General features: G+C 39.8%; 1 protein-coding gene across 4 annotated transcripts in view; it reads left to right on the forward strand.

The window, feature by feature from the left end:
• The first annotated feature begins 3,407 nt into the window (after nucleotides 1–3,407).
• The window catches only part of LOC124260930 (F-actin-monooxygenase MICAL3-like), a 73,860-nt gene continuing 56,040 nt past the window's right edge, over nucleotides 3,408–21,227 (forward strand). For all 4 annotated transcript variants that reach the window (XM_046695251.1, XM_046695253.1, XM_046695254.1 and 1 more), the window contains exons 1-2: nucleotides 3,408–3,553; nucleotides 10,111–10,356. The gene's annotated coding sequence lies outside the window, so the exon portion shown is untranslated. The remainder of the gene's footprint in view (nucleotides 3,554–10,110; nucleotides 10,357–21,227) is intronic.

Raw genomic sequence — 21,227 nt, forward strand, 5'->3', positions numbered from 1 at the left:
TCCATTCGAATCCGACAAACATCTAAAACATATTACCGATGCTGGTATGTAACTTGCATCTTGGAATCCAGTGATAACGTGATAGTCCGATTTCGCATTTCTCTAAACCGTGTTTAGTGTGTCACTGGGAGAAATCCTCGAACGATCAGACCTGTCATACCTTCGAACAACCACAGTAACCGTGAGGAGATCCCGGCCAGCAACCAACCATGACCAGGGAACATACCTGTCCAGCACTTGGGACTAAATGTAATAATAATAATCTATGCTGGCTTCCATGTCTTCATTATCACCAATCGACCGCCTCCGTGGTGTAGTGGTTAGAGCCTTCGCCCGGAAGGTCGCGGGTTCGATCCCCGACCGCGTCATACCAAAAGACGTTAAAATATGGCATTAATGGGTACAAGAAGGACTGGTGGGCTCGGAGTCAGTATAATGTGTCTGAGTGGGGTATTCATGCTTCACAGCGGCATGGTATCTCAGTGGGCTAGCACTATATAAAACAGCTGAAGTCTGGGCTAGTACAAGCAGCCGCACATACACATACACACGCATGCACGTCGTCATATGAGCGAAATATTCTCAAGCACGACGTTAAACCCAATTTCACGTCACCTCACCTCATTATCACCAATCAGTGCTATTATCCACCACCCCACCCCCACATTACGTAGAGGGTAATGTCCGAGTAACTCTCCATTCCTTAAAAATAATGGAGCCGAGGCACATTATTTTTAAGGAATGGAGAGTTACGAGGATATTACCCTACTTAAATTACATTCGAAGTATTGGGAATATTTCTGTTATCAAAATTAAATGTCAAAATGACAAAATGAAGGTTTTATTTTGAAACTGGTACACATCGCTCCATTCCTGAAAAGTAATGGAGCGAACAGACAATGGAATGACGTCACAAATGTAATTTAACTATCAGTGATTGATTAGACTATTTACTCCTGGATAGATAGTCTTTATTTCCTCCACAATTGGAGATTACAAGGGTACAGTTTAAATGGTTATGACAGGTTTAATGTACAGGTGATAGACAAGAGATTACACAAATAGATGTTTGCATTTATAAATAATATCAGCAGCCAGGAACATTATGTTGCACCAGATATCAAAATCAATGTCAGCAGCACATTCTGGAAGACCACCAAGTAGAAATGTAATCATAACGTCATCATCGTTTGCCCACAAGTTGACAAAGCAATCTACATCGAGTATGTCAATGACACTTTCAAACAGTTCATTTCTTTCTTTCATATTCATACGGCAAGATATGAACACATGCTTAATGATATCATGAGCAACTGTACCTCAACAGCATTCTTTTGATTGAAGTCTTCTTGATGCAAGTGAGACAATACGCGACAGCTGTTTAAATTTACATGGATAAAGTTGACATAACAGCCACAGTTTATTATGTTCAACAGATCTGATAGAGACATATCTTGATAGGTCGATTCGTCTCATCATACGGCTGGTAAGGAGGGACATATCCATGCAGTGCACTTGCTCCAACACAGTACCAGTCCACTTGGATTTATTGAGTACATTGCCATTAACAACATATTCAGCAAAGTCATTGAAAAGATTGTACTTTTCAACCAGTCTGAACATATTAAAGCATGGTGAATAAAAACATCTTTTTGCGCTCATAGACTCACATTTGAATTGCGCGAGTCTGCCAATAAACACATGTTTAAAATAGTAGCAGCAACTTACTCTACAAAGTTTACCCATAAAAAGCAGGGATTGAGAGTCAATATGGGATTGTATACTGATAAGCTTTAAGCTGTCCAGTACAACTTCATTTGGGGTTTGCTTGGGTAGACCTTGAACTTTTTTGCTGAAATATCTTTGGGGTATTTCCAGCATTTCATATTCTTTTGGTGATAATTGACCCCAGGCATTACAACCATATAGTGCAGAGGGTAATATTACGCGTCGAAATACTCGTACAGCAGCCAGCGGATTTAAGCCTGCTGATTGCTAATCAGCGCCAACTAACTACTGGCTTCCATTGTGTAGTGCCCACCATTGTTATCTTATTACTGGCGTTGTTCACATGTAGGTATCTTCTTGATCACTTGATGATGAAAGAGGAATGATATACTCCGAAACGTCGTGTTCCCCGTAAGAAAGAAGCTGGCATTGTGCAGCGCAATAGTGCAGTGGTAAGGCATCTGCCTATCACGCTGACGGCCCGGGTTCGATCCCGGTGGAAGCACCTAGGTTCGGGTCCCAAGGTGGGCAAATTTGCGAAGTATCCTTGGACAATCCACTTTGTTTCAGTTCACCCAGCTGTAAAATGGGTACCCGTGAGGATCTGCTGGCAATGTGAGTGTTTAGTTCATTGCGCCTAACAGGCAGCATGTCTGTATGATCGCCAGGGAGTTGCAAAAGTATGGGAGAGTACGATATATAGTGTCCTATAACCGGGGATAGTCATGTAATGTACGTAGCGCCGTGAGCAGGCAATGTGCCTGGATATGAGCGCCATATAAGCGGACTATTACTATTACTATTACATCCATACATGTTCCCTTTTTATGTGAATCGCTTCAAAATGCCGCTCAAAGACTAAACGACGATAACCGACATTTTACCATCGCTTCAATCACTTGCTGTGACAACTAATCTCACTACGATCACATAACACCTGTCTGTGATTGCAATTTGCAAGTTGGTTATTGACCTATCTGCCAACACCCGGGCAATTAATCAGTTTATAGAGCAACGGGCAGATGCAGAAATCGCTCGTTCCAAAATCGTTTAAGAATCTTATTCATCCAACCACTGTGTTTGTTCTTAACTGAATGTGATACATTGTACATAACTAATTTGACGCTTTGTAACTGGTTAGCTCAATGGCAGCTGCAGATTAGATTAAAAGCTTTGATATTCGCAAAGTCATCACATTGGCAAAACTTTAGTGGTGTTTTTTCTCCAATCCTATCTAGAGGTCGGGCATGGAAGATTGACACATTGTTTTTCCTTATGAAGTATACTTAGGAAATAATAGTTTTTTATAAGACAGAGGATGCATAAAAACATTATGCAATTATGCATGTATTTGGAGGACAAAGGTTTCATGAGATGGAAGTGGCACCAGAATTGTGGGTAGGGAACAGCACAATATGATATTAAAACCTGTCTGACAACCGTCACCCACAATAAATGACGAATCGTTAAAAAGGGTGCACGATGTTTTCACATTTGAATTTTCTATACAGTCGTGTTTGTACCTTGGAGTACCTGTCCTATACCAGACAGTTGTAAGGTCAGCCAAACATTATACACAACAGAGAACTACATACATCATGGTAACCGTTATAAGGGAGGTAACTCTGAATGCGCACCTGCCAGGTGGCGCTAAACCGGAATTAGTTAATGATGGCGGAGAGGTGAAGGTCGGTAAGATGAATCAAATATTGAAATGCATGAATAACTGACACTGTCTCCACTGGCGATTAGTGAAAGGAAAATGTGATAATGTGTGGATCGCGTGAGATCTTGAATGGAAATACGTCATAAGAGTGCGCCAAGTGTAAGTATAGACATGAAGGCAGATCACACTGAACAAAGCGTTTGACAATCGCTCTTACGAAAACTGACCGGTAGCCTACATGTTGCTAATGTTCGTCATCAGTGTAACTTAGTAATGGTATGGGTTGGGCCCTTGTGTCTGGACGGCATTGTGGCCGGTGCGGACACGTGTTGAGCCTTCTATCTTTCTGATACAAACATACCAAAATGGACCAAAATGACCTGAGAGTAGAAAAAATATCATCTTTTTCACTGTAAATTGTCGTCTTCAAATACATAACTGTGTTGATTTTGCATTTTTAAAAGTCTTTTTGAGCTGGGCCAAGACGTCTGAGTTTCAGTGAATTTTCATTGAATTTTTATGAAAAATATGTCATTCCTTACTGATGATAGTATCAGCCCGTGGCGTATATTTTCAATAGATTTGACAAATGTTTGTATTCAACAAGTCTGTCATAATCGACATATGACATGCCATGTTTAGGGAATTCAATATATCTCATGATACTTATACTCCCAACAAGGTCGCCTTGTGATATTTGATTTCTATATCTATATCATTTGCAATTGATCAGTCAGTAATTTTTCTTAACACCTGGCATCAAACAATTTAAGAAACTGTATAGGAATGTATCAATTGGTGGTTTTGGTTATTCTGGTGTTCTAATTTAATGTTCAGATGGTAAGGAATGTTCGATTCAGATGGTTGGAAGTTTCATTTTTGAATATTCTGAATCCTTATTTCAGAGTGCAGATACTGCCATACAAAGTACTTTATCCAGAGACTGTATTCAGCTTTCTTTCCAAACAAGTTGTGTTTCAGGTAGCCATAAACATGATAAAGGAAACCTGCCCTGCTTGCATATTTAATAACTGACATAATTAATTACAAAAAACCTAACATGCCATTATTATAAGAGGGTATAAGCAAAAGTTGTGAGTTTTGTCAGTTGCTATGTTAACTCAGAAATATTTTAATGTTCATGGATAAAATTTTGTGTTCCTCTATCATCAGGAATTTATTTTAAATGAAAGTATGCTGTTGGGTTATATATATTTAAGTAGTATATTTTCTAACTTCATTAAACCTGTTGACACTATCACTTATAGTTAAATATTATCCAAGCTTTGGATACAGGAAGTCTTTTAATGAATGTTTTTCATTTTTCTCTGCTGCATTTTTACTAGTAAAACAGTAATCTGCTAGGTAAAGGCACAGTCAAACTTATGGCTGCAGGACAAGATAACCAACAAGAAGAGTGTTTGTGTTAGGAGAGAATCTTGAGCTAATTGTCAGGTCTTTGTTTATTATGATCTGTGTCAATCAATCAGCCCAAACTTTGATGTGAGTGTGCGATGTTTCAAACAAATAGACTACAGCATGGGGACATGTTGGGAGACATCGCACATTGACAGTGGTTATGGCAATTGATTTGTGTTTTATATATATGTGTGAGTGTGTTGTGTGTGTGGATGTTTCAAACAAATAGACTACAGCATGGGGACATGTTGGGAGACATCCCACATTGACAGTGGTTATGGCAATTGATTTGTGTTTTATATATATATATATATATGTGAGTGTGTTGTGTGTGTGGATGTTTCAGGTGGTTTATGCAGCCTTTTTAGTGATAATATTCTAAATGTTTGTAAAAGTTCAGTATTGCTTATGACATCAGAGGCAATTTAGTTCAGCACACACAATAATTCAAGAAATGGAAAAATACTTGCCATGGTGAATATGAACTTGATGTTTAATTTGTTTTTATTTTTTGTGCTTAGGAAAAGGTGAAGTTGTGACATGTACTGGGCCCTTATTCTTAAAAAGTTTGTAGCCCTAAGAATTCTTAACTTTGATCGTAGCCAATTTGTTAAGAATGGGCTTAAGAAGTTTGTAGGGCTACGAACTTTTCGAGAATAGCTAGCCAGGTTTTGATCTTTGTTTTTGTTAAAGGATAGGCTTTTTAGTGTCCTAAAGAGAAGTGTGGATATGGAATTATTATTGTCTGTTATATTTAATAAGCCTGCAGCCTCCGACATAATACCAGTCTTGATAATCTTGGAGTGAAGATCTAACAACAGAAGGACACTACCATCCTCACACAACTTAAATTCATATTCAGCAGAATATCTAGGATCTTCAGATGTATGTAGCCAATATTAAGTAGCCCAATGTATGGCTTTGTCATGTCAAAACTTGCAGTATTTTAGACCAGGTTCCTATTGTGTAGGTAAGGTAATATTTACAGTGCTTTTTTACAACGTCAAGATGTTCAAGCATCACAATGCTTTGAAAATATAAATGCTGAGAACAGAGCATGTAACTGTAACAATTGTCTATCGGGTGAGTCACCCAACATAAGCCTATTCATGACGCACATGGTTAAAGTAGCTAAACTAAACCACTGCTTACGTTTAGACCTGGAGACATGTACAAGCATATTAGATGTGTTGATCTTGTAGATAAAGGCTAACATAATAATCATTCTGCTTTCCTTGATCCTGGGGACAGTGGTCAGTGTGTCAGCAGCACAGGGTTGTTGGTTTCGTGTCTCCTTCAACTTCAATACAGGTCTCTTGTTACAGACCTGAGAGGTATTCAGTCAATACAGGTCTCTTGTTACAGACCTGAGAGGTATTCAGTAATCTGATTCGCCATGATCATGTTTCCAGCTTTGTGATCACCAACCTCGGGGCTCGGGGCTCTCCTCCCATGTGACATGCCTTCATGTGACTGGAACTCTATTCAAGTAGACGACCAACTTGCTCAGTAGTCTGACTACTGAAATACTGAGAGTGAACTTTCATGTCCCTTTGATGTTTACAAATTAAATTAAAATGAACGTGAAGCACATTGTCACAGCAGAGTATGTCCCACATTAGGACACAAAAGAAGACCTCATCAAACACCAAAGAACCTGCTTTAATTTCTAACGCTGTATATGCTATTAAGGAACTTAAAGTAATGAACAAAATTGGTCACATTCTAGCATGTTGTTGGTTTCCGAATGCCTGAAGTACCTCAGGTTTGTTTGTCTTGCTATGGACCTTTGTCCATTGATTGCAGCTTTGTAGGTGAACTAATTAGATCCAGGTTAAGTTGCCTGATTGACACCCGATATCCTTGCAACACTTTCATTGTCATTCAGATAATAATCTTGTTCAGTCTGGCTGTGCTAATAACTCGGTAATAAATCACCATATTAGGTTGTTAAGACCTTGAGAGGCTAGCAGTTGGTGGAACAATTTCTTCAAGTCACGGCCATGCAGTCCATGAACTGAGCCCTTGGTCTGTGAAGCCTCGGTTGACATCAAGCACTCGGCCTCTTTTCGTACCGCATCACACAGTGGTAAAATTTACAAATAATTAAATTTACATAAGTTTGCTAGTTTAGGCAGGACTGCCTGTTTAGCAATAACGAAGGGCAACTCTGTAGAAGATATTGTTTGCTGTGAAAATGATTATTAATTTCTAAACTTGCCTTATGAAGGCTATAAATAGTCAGGCTATTAGATTTATGACACAGTTTTCCTCTGTAAATGAAATTTCTTGATTTAGTATCTGTTAGTTGTGTTTATTACTATGTGGTAACCATGGTAACTGGAATCAGTCAGGACTTAGGGTGTCATGGATTATAGTGATTCAAGTATTGATAAGTGATCCAAAAGTGTCAATATATGTTGACATATTGATTAATAATCATATTTATTGTTCTGTCGGTGTACAGAAGACACAAAATTCATCAATTTAATGCTAAATATAAACTGACCTTGTCCATTATGTATTTGAAATGACATTTTCTGCTTTCTTCTTGTTCACACCACCCATGGTAATATGAATAAATGTCTACATTTGTGTGGCAGGAAATGTGTGAACCTATTGTTGATATTCATACAGTTGTATCAACTCTGCATTAGTGTTAAGATATAATAATAATCGACAATGTTATCTGTAATGAGGACATGAGTTATTAATGGAATTTTTCTGATTTTATTGCTCTCCCCTGAAATGTTGTAATTGCCTGGTTATAATTTTTTGTTTCAATAAATGCATTCAAAACACATTGTTGAAGTACCCCTCACCTTATACAGATAACCTGTCTATAGACTGCAGGCAATCTGTAATGAGTCATGTCCAATAGACTGAAGACCCTGAGTAGACTGAAGGCCCTCTGTGACTAGTCATGTCTAGTCGACTGTAGGCCCTCTGTGACTAGTCATGTCTAGTCGACTGTAGGCCCTCTGTGACTAGTCATGTCTAGTCGACTGTAGGCCCTCTGTGACTAGTCATGTATAGTAGACTGTAGGCCCTATGTGAATAGCCATGTCTAGTAGACTGGACACCCACTGTGACTAGTCTTGTTCAGTCGACTATAGGCCCTCTGTGACTAGTCATGTATAGTAGACTGAAGGGCCCTCTGTGACTAAAGTACTGTCGGAAATGTTAGAAAAATGCTTTTTAGCCTTAATATCTTTATAAAGGTGATAAATGTACTATGTTGTCAATATATCAACTCGCCTATTGTCTACCCTAATTTTTATTTCAATCGATTTAACATTCCCATGCATTTATAGAGCAGTTTACAGGAGAGAATTTGGTACCAAAACAGAAACTTAAGATTTTTTCAGAGTTCAACAACAGAAATCTGAAATAGTCTTTACATTTATGCTAATAATACAGGTGGTGTAAAATATGAATTAACGTTTATCCTAAAAAGATAAATGTTGAATGTTTGTGTTACTTTACTAAAGTATCGTTTTCTTTATTGAAGAAATATTAATATAAATGTTAAGTCTTGATAAATAAGTTTCCCGTCATGCATGCACATCTTTATCACAGCGCCCACTATGGCCAACGATTTGCAATTCCATTGTTGCAAAGATTTATAGGTTTTTCTGCTTAAAAGACAGAGGTAAACCTTTCATTAGTTTAGAAAGGGTTTATTACAGAACTTGTAGAGCTGTTGGCATGTCTTACCAACAAGTTTACAATATTGTAAACAAATCAGACAAGACAGGGACCGTCTCAAATGCAAAACCGGGACGTAAAACCATCCTTGACAACTTTGACAAGGAGTGCTTAGACGGGAGGTCTACAAACTTTGTGAGAAGAAGAAAAATATATATATTCTAAAGAAGCTACACCAGTGACTTCATTAAATCTTTGGCCAATGTTCACAACTAGATTAAACTGACCTAATTACATCCATATTTTTCCAATGAAATATACTGTTGACATGCAAAACATTTATTAAAACGTTGCACATTTCTACAAGCAGTCGATCAGATAACACAAGTGATAGGATTCTTTCCAATGTACAGTAATTTGTATGTTTATTTCAAAACAAAACACATACACAAATGATCCCTTACATAACTGATAAATGATACTCCCATTACATATTCAACATTTTGCAGAAAACATTCTATTGAGATGCATGTCTCAAAATTGTATTCCCTGTCGATAGTGCTGATGACGAACACAGGCAGTTAATGTTTGTTTCAAATAACGTCCAACTACCCCTTTATTTTTTAAGTTTTTGTATTTTCATCAGTAAAACACATTTGTAGAGCATGTCTCAAAATTTATTCCCTAAATATAGATGTGAAAAGCATTTTTGTTTAAGTAACTGTAATACCTCGAATTTTAAATATAAGTCATGTCTAGCATTTCGACTGTAGGCCCTCTGTGACTAGTCATGTATAGTAGACTGTAGGCCCTATGTGAATAGCCATGTCTAGTAGACTGGACACCCACTGTGACTAGTCTTGTTCAGTACACTGGACACCGTATGTGACTAGTCATGTCCAGTAGACTGAAGACTCTCTGACTAGTCATCTTCACCAGAATGAAGACCATCAGTAGATTGTAGGCCCTCTGTCTAGTCATGTTCAATAGACTGCAGACCCTTGGACAACTTGTGTCAAGTTACAGTAAGCAGTAAGGTTGGGACAATACAGTCCCACTGTGCATCAGATACGTATCATGACACCTTGCTAACAAACGTATTTGCGTCTTGATGCTTGTTGATGCTTTTATCTGGGGTGTGTACACCGTATTTTTCAAAGACAGGATGGCAAAATTGTTGCCACACTGACAATTTTACAGTTTGTAGGACTTTCATGCTTGATCATCTTGCCTCTTTACTCCAAACTGACAATCTGAAATGTCTGATGATTGGACATGATTACCCACTTAGCCAATCAAACTATTTGGCTCTGCTGAATCACCAGAAGGACGTAACTCTATATGAACTGCATTGATAAGGTTTGTTAAGTCAACTGACAATGTACCAGTGTTAATATCAAACAATGGATAAGATATTTTTGTTTTACTTCTTATCCTTCTTATTAGTGTTTGTTTGGTGATGTTAAGGCAAACATGTGGTAAGAAGGAATTATTTTTCTTTGTATGACTGATGGATACCTGTATTACCCAGTATTAAACTCACAGTCACTGTGCAGAGGTTGTTCTCCCCATGATCTGTAGTAAGAGAACTTGGTCTCACGGTTGACATGAGTTAGACAAGTCTAACATTCCACCATTCCTTGTTTCAGTGATTGTGAACCCTCGTTAACCTGCACCACACAGTTATGGCTACCCGCTCACCTCCCTAGAACAGACAAACAAGTGGATTACTCTGACAAACAGTGCTCCTAATCTTCAGTATTTGGATATTTGTGGCTGTGCAAGAATGGGCTGAACAAGCCTGTTGCCATGTGTGTGGGATACCTTCTGATTACCATGGATACTGTCTTCGGCTTTACCCACATACCAGCTGGCTCAAGGCTTCCAGCAACAAGGTAAAACACTAATTAGACTAATTATATTGTTGTACTGAAGGAGGTTCAGATTAGGGGGTGTCTGATGAGATGACAGTGGCTGAATCTAACGATGCAAGTACTCGGTCTTTGTTCTAGATCAGTGATGGATCTGGAGCATGCCGTTGCTTGGCACACAGAAATCTCAAATGTCCCCAAATTCCACCCCCATGGGACCATGTTCTCTTCCGTAAATCCCCATATATATAAATAATTGCTGAGACATTTTGAGTGTTGAAGTGTTTTTGTGATCTCATTGACATGTAAGCCTCACAGTGCAGATTATTCACAATTTCAGTACTTTTAACTGATGAATCATGGGAAATTTCAGTGTTGCTAAAAACCAACCAGTATTTGTTTGTTCTTTATTATTCTCAAGAAAGATCCATTTTAAAAATTAAAACTTGCTTCAGGTTTATGTACCCTGTTTTTGATGAATGTCCCCTGAGTTTCCAACACAAGGGCCCATTTGCCCCTGTCATCCAATTCCTAGCTCCATGACTGATGACCATGATGTTCGGATACATCAGAGGTCCTAGGAACCCCTTCACTGAATGGGACATGACTGATGGCCATGATGTTGGGACACATCAGAGGTCCTAGGAACCCCTTCACTGAATGGGACATGACTGATGGCCATGATGTTGGGACACATCAGAGGTCCTAGGAACCCCTTCACTGAATGGGACATGACTGATGGCCATGATGTTGGGACACATCAGAGGTCCTAGGAACCCCCCCTTCACTGACACATCAGATGGGAACCCCTTCACTGAATGACTGATGGCCATGATGTTGGGACACATCAGAGGTCCTAGGAACCCCTTCACTGAATGGGACATGACTGATGACCATGATGTTGGGGGACATCAGAGGTCCTAGGAACCCCTTCACTGAATGGGACATGACTGATGGCCATGATGTTGGGATACATCAGAGGTCCTAGGAACCCCTTCACTGAATGGGACATGACTGATGGCCATGATGTTGGGACACATCAGAGGTCCTAGGAACCCCTTCACTGAATGGGACATGACTGATGGCCATGATGTTGGGATACATCAGAGGTCCTAGGAACCCCTTCACTGAATGGGACATGACTGATGGCCATGATGTTGGGACACATCAGAGGTCCTAGGAACCCCTTCACTGAATGGAACATGACTAGGAAGTTGTTTATCATCAAGTCAACTCTGGTCATAAACCATTTGTGTTAATTAAATAGTTAATGCCTTAAGTAGTGTGTAGTGAAAAGTTACCTTTCACACCCATGACATAATATTTTTGGTCAAAAGGCAATTAAGTTTTTGGGCCTGGTTTATTGATTCACATAATGGAAACTGGAAATAAAGTATCTTTTCTGAACAGCATTATTTCCAGAAATTTGGAAATTCTACTGGGATTTTTGTCAAAAATATTTTGACCAGACAGGTTCATTCAAAGACATTTTTGGACCACCAACATGTTGTAAGAACAAAAGCAAATTCTGTAAACCAGTTGAAAAGCAAAATAATCCCCCGAGGCTGTTTGATATATACTCATGCCAATAATGGTTGTCATCCACCAGCCTATTCCTTAAATCAGAGGGATTGACAACCATTATTGGCATGAGTATATATATGGTATTTGGTCAGCACCTACATCACTCACTGTGTGTTGGTCATGTAGCCATGTGCTAGTCTGTATACCTCTACAGTAGATTTATGTTAGTTTGTGAGTTGTGCATAAACTTGCATGGGATTGATTGTGTTGCATGATATTTGAAAAAGGGATCCTCTCGACGAAATTAACGAAACTAGTAACAATCTTCCATTTGTCTTGGGTTTACCTTGCTAGGTATCATGCCTAAGTGACCATTGTTATTTGTGATCAATGAATCAGCGTGCACTTAGTTTCTTTATGAACTTCATGTGGAGTATACAACCCAAACCTGTGAAGTTCGAGAATGTTACCATCTCACCTCACTGGGTAGCAGTTTAGTACAATTTTTGTCACATTCACTGGAGAATAATCTGAGAATCTTTCCAGCAAAGATAACTTTCTCTAGACATTCTTGCTTCCATGTTTGAGAGCACCAAGAGTGTAGGTGTAGCTGAATACTGATGTGAACGTGCCAACACTGCATATTTCTCCCAGTCAGCTAACATTCAGTGACACAGACTCAGTCACAATCTCCTCAGTTCATCTTAAATGATAATTTGGTTATGAAAGAAGCTGATGTTGACAGCAGTTATTGATGTTGTTAGCTCACGCCAATTCCCAACTGATGTTACTGCCTTGAATGTGAATGTTATGCATATTGAAGATCGCTCAAAGAAAATGAAATGCATATTTTCAACGGAGTCGCAGCAGGAACTTATAATTCAAATATTTAACAAATCAATATCAGAAATCTGGATAATTAATGGGGGGATTACCACCTGTCAGGTTCAGACGTTAGTGTGTGGATAGACTGTATCATGCACACATCATGGCAGACAAATGGCCTTGGGGCAAGTGAGAGCACTTCAGTGGTGTGCCTCAGTCTGAAACTACGTATGACATTACCATGGTGAACATAACCAGTATTTATGTAAACTTGATGACAGTCTATATGGCTTAAAGAGCAAGTGCAACTTGTGTTTTCCACTGACATAGGTTTGTCATTATTTTCATTGTCTTATGAAAATGGACACATGTCTTTAAAATGTGAGCTAGACTGCTAGCCTGAGACTACTAAATTGTGCTGAAGACAAGGGGAAATCCATAGCTAGTAGTCTTCATGGACAATAATTCTGAACCTGGTCTGAAAGCTTAAATGTTGCTTCAGTTAGAACTAAATAAACTGACAAATTGTAAACATTTAAAACATTTGTTGAGACCAGGATGAGCTTGCAACTCCCAGGACTAATAAGGTTTTCACAAGTCCTCGGGACTTTTCTGAGAGAAACAAATTTGTAAGTCCACTGACCCCAGGAATCGTGAGTGTGGGGGTACCCAGTGATGGGTGATGTCCTGTCGGAGGAAACAGATGGGCACACAGGCAGGCTTCAGTCAGTACACACGTAGACGTGGTCATACACAACTGTTTGTTGTGGAGGTGTAATGACGGGGAGCACCACTCAGTGACCCCACGTGGAACTAGTGTTGTCTCAATATTCACAGACATCATCGGTTTAAGGACTTATGATAGTCATCATGAATGTGAATCGGGAAATGTATACTGCTCAATCCAAGTCAAAGAAAACTGTGGTGAATCTGTTGATAATGTGTTAATATCTAAAAATTGGATGTAGTAAGCTTGTTTGGAGTAGTATATACATCAAAGGCTTTCCTCCCCAAGATCAGTCATGTACATGACAATGTATCTTAACCCCAACAGTATTTTGAAAAATTTATGTCAACTTACAAAAAGGAATGAAGTAAAGAAATGTGGTGAAATTGTTATTTAGGGTGTTTAGTTTGTTATAAGTCTGGATGTAAATGGACCCATACATAATCATAATCATAATCATACCTTTGATTACTTTGTGTTATTGTTTGTTGTTGCTTTGGTCACAATGTGTGAAGCCGATGTCTGGTGTCCCCCCGCCTTGATATTGCAGGAATATTGCTAAAAGCGGCGTAAAACCATACTTATTCACTCACTCGCTTTGATACAGGAAGCTTGTGGTGAATAGTTTGAGGTTTTCGATCAGAGGTCTAAATTGCTAATTTCATAATTTCATTTTGACTATAAAAATCTTATTAAACTTTTCTAACAAGATACAAATATGCAGGATATTGAGAAAACCTATATTCAATGTATTAGCATATCGATTTGTTGTATACCATTACACCGGTAATGCCTTGCACATCTGTTCAGCAGTGTTCCACATTTGGGCAAAAAATTAACATGGTGAAGATTAATGAGGCAGTTATAATACATTACTCAATATAGAAAAGGAATCAGGCCAAGCCACAAATAATCTATAGAGTTGCTGACACCTGAAGTATTGATATTGACACATCAATTAGTATTCTTATTGATCACTTGTATGACAGAAACTGAGTCCTGTGTCACACACATGTATCTCACACTTCTGGCTCAATGCCAGGTAGACGTGATTTGTACATGATGTATAACAACCCAGGTGTGTGTTCGTGAAGAGGATGGAGTTTGGACCACAAGGGGGTAGCAATACATGCTTATATACAGTGTGCTGTCAGTTGACTGGCAACATGTCACTGCTGAAAGGTTGAATTGTATTTAGTGATGCCTGACTAGTTAGTAGAAAGCTTCAGCAGTTATTTTCGTATATTTTTTCATAATTTTGTAGATTTACTGTTCATAATTATATTGGACATGCTGCACATTATATCTGGGAATTTCTTGTAGTTGTATTAGCAGTGCATGTCGTTAGCTGCCAGATGTATAAACTTGTTAATGTGCATCTGATTGATTACTCATGTGAAGCGAACCAATCATAGTGAAGGTTGCAGTTAGTTAAGTCAGTGAAGGGAGATACAGCACTTGGTGTGTATTGTTTTGGAATTATAATGGTGTTACATGATTCACAGGATCTTAATGGAAGATATTTATTTTAAGAGAAAGGATAATGACATCAGAAGAAAATGTTGAAAATGTTCATTATACCAGTTATTGTGACACCATCGCTCAGAGATTCATCAATGTTTCATGTCCTCATCAAAGAGCACATTCTTCGGAAGCATGACCCTGTCAGGTGATGGCGACTTGATCATCTCCAGTAACACTTGAAAAGAAATACTGATAACTAGCAAATATCAACCTCGCCAGTGACGAAAATACCGCCATTGTACATGGTGTGCATATCTGTCTCGTGTTATTTTTAGAACACAAGTCCTGCCTGGTATTTTCATTACTCTTTCATTGTTAATTTTTTTTGTATCCTTGACGACAATGCAGCAAAGTGACAGAATATATATTAAAGGTGTGACTGGACGCTTAGAATAACACTTAGTCTCTGAATATATATAATTGTGATAGTAACAAATAAACCCATTTAAACTGTAAAGGAGCCCAAGTGAGATGGGAAATGTGGTTGAGGGACTGTGAGACAGACTACTGACAACTCCAAGCCACATTCGACCTGGCGATACCAGGAATGAAACTGCTGATGGTCACATTCTGCCGACCATAGTCAGTGTTTGAACAGTACTGAAGTTCGTTGTATCTCTTTCACAACCTGTGCTACATAAGATGACTCAACAGCCCATGCTCTGTGAACAGTATAAATGTTTTTACTTCTGCGACGTATTGTGAAGGGTTGCAGTGACCCATTCCTGTGTTAAGCCATCTAGGACGTCCCTCAAGCAGTCTGTGTCAAAACCTTTTAATGCAGCCCTTTTCAGTCGATTTTTGTGTTACTATTATTTATAGTACAGAGCTTACTAGACCGTTCAGAACTTTACAATACCAGGTAGTGGTGAAACTTTCAGACTGCTCAAGTAGAACTTATTGCAGATAATCTCAAGGTACCAGACTGTTGTCCATGACGACATCAACCTGTGTAAAACAGAGCCAACTGTCACTATAGTGTCCTGGCTTCACACACTGGTCGAAGGTTTTCTACTAATAGAACTTTTGTATAGACAACTGGCACCGGGGCTGTGGTTAGAAGTGAAGTGAAAGATATGGTTGAGCTATTGATCTCAGGGATGATGTAGTGTGAGTGTAGCACAACACCGAGTGTAAGCTTTCAATCAATCTTACGACATGAGGTACTGCCGTACTGGGGCAACACCATCTTTTATAGTGGTCCACACTCCAGCTGTCCTATAATTCCATGTATGGACACACTCGCCCAGCTCACAGCTGGATGCCCGGCAATGTTTACCTGATTACGACAGGAGCTATTTATAGCCTGCCAGCAGGTCACATGACCAGCTACCTGTGGGATCTTGGACAGAGGCTTTTAGTGTCAGCGAAAGGGTAACAAATCAAACCTCCTTCATTTGACTTTTTGTCAATGATTTTTGGAGGATGAATAAAGATTGTGCAAGCAATGATGATTAGGTGAGCAGTACTGAGGTGATGAGCAATGATAAGTAGATGAGTGGATGAGTAGATGATGAGTAGATGAGTATATGTCCACATTCTGATTGTGTGGAGACACGGTCTTCTCATTAGTTTAAGATGTAATCTGTTCTTCATTTAGGACAGTTCATTACTGATTTATTCAACAAGCCAGGTGTCCCAGCATCTGTGTATAGTGTGACACATGTAGTGTGTGACTGTTGGCTACAGTGATGGCATCTCCTGTAGGAACTGATCACATGTCCCAGCATCTGTGTATAGTGTGACACATGTAGTATGTGACTGCTGGCTACAGTGATGGCATCTCCTGTAGGAACTGATCACATGTCCCAGCATCTGTGTATAGTGTGACACATGTAGTATGTGACTGTTGGCTACAGTGATGGCATCTCCTGTAGGAACTGATCACATGTCCCAGCATCTGTGTATAGTGTGACACATGTAGTATGTGACTGCTGGCTACAGTGATGGCATCTCCTGTAGGAACTGATCACATGTCCCAGCATCTGTGTATAGTGTGACACATGTAGTATGTGACTGCTGGCTACAGTGATGGCATCTCCTGTAGGAACTGATCACATGTCCCAGCATCTGTGTATAGTGTGACACATGTAGTATGTGACTGCTGGCTACAGTGATGGCATCTCCTGTAGGAACTGATCACATGTCCCAGCATCTGTGTATAGTGTGACACATGTAGTATGTGACTGCTGGCTACAGTGATGGCATCTCCTGTAGGAACTGATCACATGTCCCAGCATCTGTGTATAGTGTGACACATTGTAGCATGTGACTGCTGGCTACAGTGATGGCATCTCCTGTAGGAACTGATCACATGTCCCAGCATCTGTGTATAGTGTGACACATGTAGCATGTGACTGCTGGCTACAGTGATGGCATCTCCTGTAGGAACTGATCACATGTCCCAGCACCTGTGTATAGTGTGACACATGTAGCATGTGACTGCTGGCTACAGTGAAGGCATCTCCTGTAGGAACTGATCACATGTCCCAGCATCTGTGTATAGTGTGACACATGTAGTATGTGACTGCTGGCTACAGTGATGGCATCTCCTGTAGGAACTGATCACATGTCCCAGCATCTGTGTATAGTGTGACACATGTACTGTCAGTGGCCAAAAGTCTGTTCGCAAAACATGTTACGTTGCCCATGTTTTGAGGGGTAGGTTGACTTTGAGAGCGTTTCGCCGTGCTGATAAGCCACCAATCGTAATGTGATTTGGGGTACAAATTTCACAGGTCACAAAATATGTTTAGCACCGATAATATGCGATTATCTCCCTTGCTTTGTTTATATTTTTGTCGTCTGCTATCATGCCGCCTGTCAACCGAGAATTGACACCTGACCAAAGAAATTTAATTGTTGACTTGAAACAGCAAGGCCAATCAAGCTACAAAATTGCTGATTTGACAGGTATAAACCCAAGAACAATTCAGAAAATTTTAAAACGTTTTCGGGAGTGAGGTTCAGTTAAATCGTTGCCGAGAAGTGTGCGGCCCGAAAATCGTCACCAAGAAGCGAGCGACGGCTTTTCGTCTTGTGAAAAAAATGCGCCGGCAAACACTTGGGCATTTGACTGCAAAATATAACAATCAGGGACTGACTACTCTGTCTTCTAGCACTGTCAGAAGAAGATTGTTCATTGAGGGGTACCGTAGACATGTGGTAAGCAAGAAAATCACCATTTCTCGTGTTAACAGAGAGAAGAGACTCCGATTTTGTCGGACAAAATTGCATTGGGGAAGAAATGAGTGGGATAATGTCATTTTCAGTGATGAGACACAAGTCCAGATCGGGATAGACAGAAAATTTTATGTGTGGAGAAAGTCGCATGGCTGATTACGACCGATTGTTTGGGGGTTCACACCGATCATGAGCGAAATTGAAGTTTTCAGTGATGTTTTGGGGGGTGTGTGTCTGCGTATGGAGTGGGAACTTTAACTGTCGTTGATGGCAACATGAACACTGATAAGTACATTGCCATTCTTGATAACCACTTTCGTGGCCTGTAGTTGCCAGGCATTTTGTCAACCGCAATTGGATTTTCCAAGAAGACAATGCCCCTTGTCATGTGTCCATTCGGGCTAACCGTTGGAAACAGGAAAATCATATTCCGACTTTGCCGTGGCCCCACAAAGTCAGATCTCAATATCATTGAAAATGTATGGAAAACTGTTAAATATCAACTCAAAGCCAGATTAGGTGACATTAACTCCAGACAAGATCTCATCCGTGTGGTGAATGACATTTGGACTGGGCTTAGTCCTGTTTACATTCGTCGTCTATATGACAGTTTACCAAGACGACTCCGAGATGTCCTAAGAGCACAGGGTCATATCTCTAAATTCTGAAAATTTGAGGTGAGTACCTTTATTATTTACATAGATACGCGAATTTTAAAAGGGGAACCGACTCCGCTAGAAATAGCCGTGACGTCACCGGTGCGAACAGACTTTTGGCCACTGACTGTAGTATGTGACTGTTGGCTACAGTGATGGCATCTCCTGTAGGAACTGATCACATGTCACATTATTCCATGAGTAGGCAGTTGACTGTTATGAACATTCTGGGATTGATAGATCTTGGTTCCTTGGTGGCCCTATCCGCATAGTGTTCATAGCACTACGACAGCCAATGATATAGTATAGAGTTACGACAGGTGGTAACATTAAGAATGCTTTGTAGATCAGGCCTTGTTAAAATAAATCACAGGTTAGTGTGGTCCTCCATTATTACAGGTCAGCATGGTCATATTACTGGAACGTATCTGAGTATAATGTTAGTGTCAGAGACGAGCCTGCGATGTGATCCAAACTGGAAGTGGTTCAGGTATCCATACCCAATCTGATTCCACCTCATTGGTCCTGAGTTCACCAGACTGTGTAGCTCATGCAAATATTTAGCAGGGAAAACCTTCATTGGATGTCACTGTGTGAGGGTCTCAATGACAGATTAATCCCCATCCTGGATCCTTGTTGTAACAGCCAACCAAAATTATCGTGGAATATGAGACTGCCTCATTTTTTGGATAGTGGGAAATTCTTCATGCCATGAATGTCTGGGTTGTCCGTGTGAATGTCTGGGTTATCTATAATTTATATAACAATAAGGACACTTATATGCTGCTGAACTCCACATCACACAGGGCATGCTCTAAGCGCATACAAAAAATGGACAGACAATTGTTAGTGATTATTAAGCAGATGGGTCTTAAGGCCAGATTTAAATGTATTTGAACAAGTATTTATTATGGGTACTGATATGGCAGTCATTATCCCACCCTTGTCATGATAGAGAGACCAACACTGGTCAACTTATGTAAGTCTCAGTGTAGCATAATGACATTGGACATTGCTGTCATGCTTGTCTGGTTATTTCCAGTTGCCATGACATGGCTGCCTTTCACTGAGTCACCCAGACCTTTCCATGTCCATAGAGTTGGCAGCTGTTACCAGGGGTTACAGGGTGTTACTGTACATTATCGTGTGACCCAATAGTTGAGTGGATTAGTGTGGGCTGTAGTACTGGTAGTATGTTTACTCTAGCGTATCAATGGAATTTCAAAATATTTGGAATGAACATGTTTAATATATTTCATTTCATTTGTATTAAATGTTTCCTGAAATATCCTTGTTACATATCTGTGTTGTCCACGAAAACCCCCATCCTCCAACACGCATGCATGCACGCGCACGCGCAAGACACGCACACTTCTCTCACTCACTCACTCTCTCTCTCTCTCTCTCTCTCTCTCTCTATATATATATATATGTCATCACAAGTACCTGTCAGTATATTATTGTTCACCTGACCTACTTATTGTACACATGTAAACATCGGTAGGAGACATATGTCTATAAAAGGCAGCCAGAGTAGGCCAAGTGCTACTGATCAGTCTCCAGATAGGGTGTTGGGTGTACTAAGGTGAACAGGGGTAGATTATCTGCTGTATCAGTCTGATCAATGAAGTCTCAATCAGTGTACCTTATATGGCATATTGTAGCCAGGTATTACTCATGGGGGTATATATATGATGTGTAGACACATGGTAGTGGGAGAATTGGAGGCTGCTGTTGTAGAACACAGAGTAAACTGCTGGTTATCTTACATACAGACACGATACTGTGCGGGTGAGTACGACATGACAGTGTGGAAATATTGGGGAGTATGACAGGATGGGAAATATTGGGGAGTATGACAGGACGGGAAATATTGGGGAGTATGACAGGACGGGAAATATTGGGGAGTATGACAGGACCGTTGTGTTACTGTTCGGGAGAGTATGACATGACAGGAAATATTGGTGAGTATGACATGACCGTTATGTTACTGTTCAGGAGAGTATGACATGACAGGAAATATTGGTGAGTATCACAGGATGGGAAATATTGGTTAGTATGACAGGACCGTTGTGTTACTGTTCAGGAGAGTATGACAGGATGGGAAATATTGGTGAGTATGACAGGACCGTTGTGTTACTGACAGTTTTGTGTACAAAACTTGGAACTGTTGTAAAGCTCAGTGTGGTTCCCTCTGCATGTTTTTTAACATGCACTGGTGATGCAGTTCAGTATTTTAGACATAAATGACATTTAATGTAGTCTTGGAGGTGACAATGTTTTCTAACACAAAGTAGTACTAATCCTGTGGGCAGAGATCATCCTTTACTTGTCGTCTGCAGTGCTTACATATAAAGCAGATGTAAATTGATCCAAATATTATTGATACAAAATGTGATCTTAGCCACAGGCCTGAAGCTGTGTAAATTTCTGTCTAGAACCCCCAGCTCATAATA

Source organism: Haliotis rubra, unplaced genomic scaffold, assembly GCF_003918875.1.
Source record: "Haliotis rubra isolate DU_JTF1 unplaced genomic scaffold, ASM391887v1 Scf781, whole genome shotgun sequence".
NCBI lineage: Eukaryota > Metazoa > Mollusca > Gastropoda > Lepetellida > Haliotidae > Haliotis > Haliotis rubra.